Below are 4,825 nucleotides of genomic sequence, written 5' to 3'. Positions count from 1 at the left end.
AAATATGGACTTATATCATATCTTATTATTGATCTTGTATATCATCTTATTATAGCCATTAAAAAATAATTTTAATTAAGTATAACTCTAAATATAGAAATTTAATATGAGTTACAATGAAATATATTGTGTAACATATGTATGGGGGTAATTTGGCAACTACTTAGCTTCCACAATAGTTGTAGGTCTCTCAATAAATGAGTGCACATGTATAAATATTGTACTTGATGTAATGCTTATAATACATCAAACACTTGAGTTAGTCAAATGCATACATTCAAAATATGAGTGTATTCCCAATATGAAAACAACATAAACGAAAGTCAAATTTTAATAAATAATTTCTTTAAGGATGAATTTAGTTGAGTTGGGGGTTACTAAAGTTGAAAGACCAGTACACACGATTGAATCTTAGGATGATAATATTTCGATAATTACTCCCTCTCTTTCCCAAAAAAATTCTCACACGAAATATTCATATCAATTAAAGAAATAGAATCTTTTGAGTATAATTATTGAATAATAAATTTAATGGAGAAAAAATAGGCATTATAAACATTAAAAATATTAAAATAAAGTTAGTGGAAAAAATATAAAGATCACAACTAATAAAAAATATTTTTAAAAAGTTAATTGGAAACATGTGGGAATCATAAAGAATATAAAAATGTTAAAATGAAGTTAGTAGAAGATATGTGAGGACCATAAGCATTATTAAAATAATAAAATGGAAATAAAAAATGTTATTTTTGTCAGAAATTTATGATATAAATAGAAAGATTTTTTATGAAAATGATAATTAGAAGTTGGAACACCCTAAAATGGCAAATGATAACTTATTTAAGGAATGAAGGGAGTACATTATTAGAAATATTATACTTATAATAATAATACTCTTCTTATTCACTTTAAATGTCCCATTTGGTTTTTCAACACTATTCATTAATCACTCTTATTATTTGCTTTGTTTTTAATATAAAAGTTAAAATATAGTCAAGTGAAATTTTATTTTATTTGTTTTATTGTAAATTTTATTAATATAAACTTTTATAATATTTACTCAAGCACAATCATATATATATATATATATATATATATATATATATATATATATATATATATATATATATAAAAGATTGAAATAGAGAATTAGCAATTAGAAAGAAGTAACGAGCTTGCACTATTAGTAAGATATATTTAATGACATTTAATTTTAATGTCACTACTTTCTAATGATATATATATATATATGTTAATAAATTCTATATTACCAAAAGTTAATTTTGTTGTGTAGTGTTTGACAAAACCATCAATAATTACAATGTTAGAAATATTATAGTAATAATAACATCTTAATAGACACCAAAGAAAAAAATTATTTATTATTGTGATGCAAAATTGCAAATAAAACTTTTACTCTTTCATCTAGCACCTACCATATTCTTATGTCATCTTTCCTTAATTATGATCCATTAAATTAAAGGCGGTTTTAAATGTGTATAAGTTACTTTTCAATCATATTCACATAAAATTCTTAGAAATAAGAGATTTCAGATATTAATTTTTATAAGTTTATATTAATTTTTCTTTAGTTTGATTATTTATTTTTAGATCTTAAATATTTTTAAAACAAATAAACAAATCTACAAAATTTTCTACAAAAATTTTAACCCCCTCTTTAGTATATTATATTATAGATTAAGTAAGGAGTAACAATGATCACAAATAGTGGATAAAACAAAAAGAAAATATAAAAAAATTATATACTTGAAAAAAGTGTACACCTTAAAGATGATATCACTATATAAGGCGCGGCATCACTAAAACCATGCACAATTTTATTCTCATAAGAACAATCTATAGAAATCTAAAAGAATTACAAAAAACAAGATATTTATAATAGATGCATTATTGTATCATGGAATCTGTCAAAAAACTAGCTGAATTAAAAGTTTAAGCTGATGGTTGAAACCTTAAAATATATTATATACTCTAACACGCTCCCTCACACGAGAGCCCTTTGGGCTAGAAGCGTGAATGCTGCACAAGCTCTCCTCGTACCTGGTGCTAATTATTTCATTTAAATGAGGAGTGGTTGAGATTCGAGCCCGTGACCTATAAGGTCACGTTGGCTTCTGATACCATGTCAAAGAACCAACTCAACCAAAATGTTAAGCTGATGGTTAAGACCTCAGAATATGTTATTTCTAACAGAATCTTCTCATATTAAGACATTGTTATACATAGAGTGCTAATTCAAAAAAGAGAGTGGTGTAACATTTAAAATGCTAATTTAAATATTTAAAATGACTATTAAATATTAATGATCAGTTAGAATTAAATTATTTTAAATAGAATATCAAAATAAATGTTTTAATTAATTGAGTTGGACTATCTAGTCCAATTTCAATTGTGTTATAAGGAGATCATTTTAATAAGTTTTTCTGTAATTGGGTTACAAATAACATGAAATGGACACAAAAAGATTTGAAATTGATCATTTGATCATCAGACGTCATTGTTGTTTGATGTGATGTGATGAAGATTAAACTTTTGACCTAATCAAAATTATGTTAAGAATTTATTTAGATTAATAGAGCAATTGAAGTACCTGACATTGGAGTAGTACATTGATAAGGCTATAAGACTAACAATAGAAAAATTAGTAATGATTATTAGCTGGATTATAGACTTAATGAAAGAGCTACTAACTACTAGACTACTACTAAGCGTCTAAGCCATTACGCGGTTTGTGATTCTCATTTTTTTATCAGTTTTTATTTTAATTTACCTTTTTTATTAATTTATTAATTTTGCGTGCTTTTTATTTTGTCATTGTCTTTCTCTTTTGCTTTTTTTATTCATTTAGTCTTATCCTCTATTTGTTTTTTTTTTTATTTTTTTTTCAACCAAATTTCTCTTTTTACTGAATTTAACTCATTTTACGCTAGGTACAAAATAAAAGCGACAGAGAAAATGTATAATTAATATTAATAAAATAATCACAGTCCAAATTAAAAAGATTATCAAAAGAATTACAAAAGTGAAGTTGAGACTTACATGCATGATCATGAACAATGACAAGTGATCAAAGACGTGACAAAGTTTTAGGAATCTTTTTAATATGAAAAGAACTAAATTTAAGGCTTAATGGAAGATGTGTCGAAGGAACAAATAAATTCAAGTAGTTTGCTTGGTTATGATATTAGTAGCTCCAAAATTTATTGAAAATGATATTAAATTGAAAATTTATGAAAAATTCATAGGTCAACTGATGCAATATATTATAAATCTAGCAATTACGAAAATGTTTTTTCTTCTAATTTTAAAGTTTCATATAATTGCAAAATAATGGTGAATTTAGGATATTATTATGGGTTGGATTAGTATCGAACTAACTCAATTAAAAGTTCAAACTGATATATAGTTAGAAGCTTTAATTTATGTTAGACAATAGCTCTTTGAGCTAGAAGTAATACAAGTTTCCTTTGTACTTAGGGCTAATAATTCCACTTGAAAGGAGGGTGGATGAGAGTCGAATTTGTGACATGTGCTCTGAAACCATATTAAGAAATCAATTCAATCAAAAATTTAAGCAGATGGTTAAGGTCTCAATCCATGTTTTAATGTCTACTTTATCAATTCTACGTTCATTTTTGCTTGTGTGATGAACCAATTCAATAGTTATATAGTTCATTCAAAATTAAATATTAATTAGTAATTTTCTATCTTATACTCCCTCCGTTCTTATTAATTTGTTCTTTGCATTTTTCAAAAAAGAAAATTTCACAAAGTTATTCTAATTATGAATCTTTCTATTTTGGGTATTTTTATGGATAAAAAAACCTCATGTGTCTAACATATTTTACTAATATACCATCATATATTTACATTTTTAACCTTAAAAATTATTTAATTCTATCAAATTAATGATATATTTCCCTTTTATTATAACTTTTTTCTCTTTTTATTAAACATCTCACTCTTTTTTACGATTTCAAGCAATATTAATTATTAATTATTGGGTTTTTCTCACTTATACCCATGTACTTTTAAAAATTCTCAGTTGTACCCAATAAATTTATCAATTCTCAATTGTACCCAATAATTAGTGTTAATTTAGCAACAATAACCATTTTTTACCCACAACTTAACAACAGTTATCTTTGGATTTTGGTGGGAAATTTCCCTCCAAATGTCACGTGACTATAATCCCCAACACTTCATTTCCACCTTCATTCATCATTTTCAATTTCCTTCTTCACTGAGCAATTCTAAAATGGTTACTGTTCAAAGAGTAATTCTAAAAAAAAAAGAGTTAATATAAGCCATATTCACATTATAATGCTACTGGTAATGAAAAGTTTTGTTTAGTCATTGGTATAAAATTAATCTGATTTGTCATTAACTTTATATGAAGAAGTTATGCCGATTGAAGAGGAAGGGAATGAAAGGGTTTTTCCTTTAACCCTTACTTTCCTTTTTTTAAAAAAAAAAAATTCAAAAAATATTACTAACGCCTTAAATAAATCTAACTAACTGTTGTTAAGTTGTCATTAAAAATGGTTATTATTGCTAAATTAATACTAATTATTGGGTACAATTGAGAATTGGTAAATTTATTGGGTATAGCTGAGAATTTTTAAAAGTACGTGGGTATAAGTGAGAAAAACCCTTAATTATTTCAATTAATAATAACTTTTAATAGAATATTATCCTTTATTAATACCCTCCTTAGTTCCTTTTCATATTTCAAACGAGAAGAACTAAAAATATCAAATAAAATACTTATATCCAAAGTCATATTCTAAGTAAGTTTGAATTT

The sequence above is a fragment of the Amaranthus tricolor genome, chromosome 3 (genome assembly GCF_026212465.1).
Source record: "Amaranthus tricolor cultivar Red isolate AtriRed21 chromosome 3, ASM2621246v1, whole genome shotgun sequence".
Classification (NCBI taxonomy): Eukaryota; Viridiplantae; Streptophyta; class Magnoliopsida; order Caryophyllales; family Amaranthaceae; genus Amaranthus; species Amaranthus tricolor.
Note: the sequence above shows the minus strand (reverse complement) of the source record.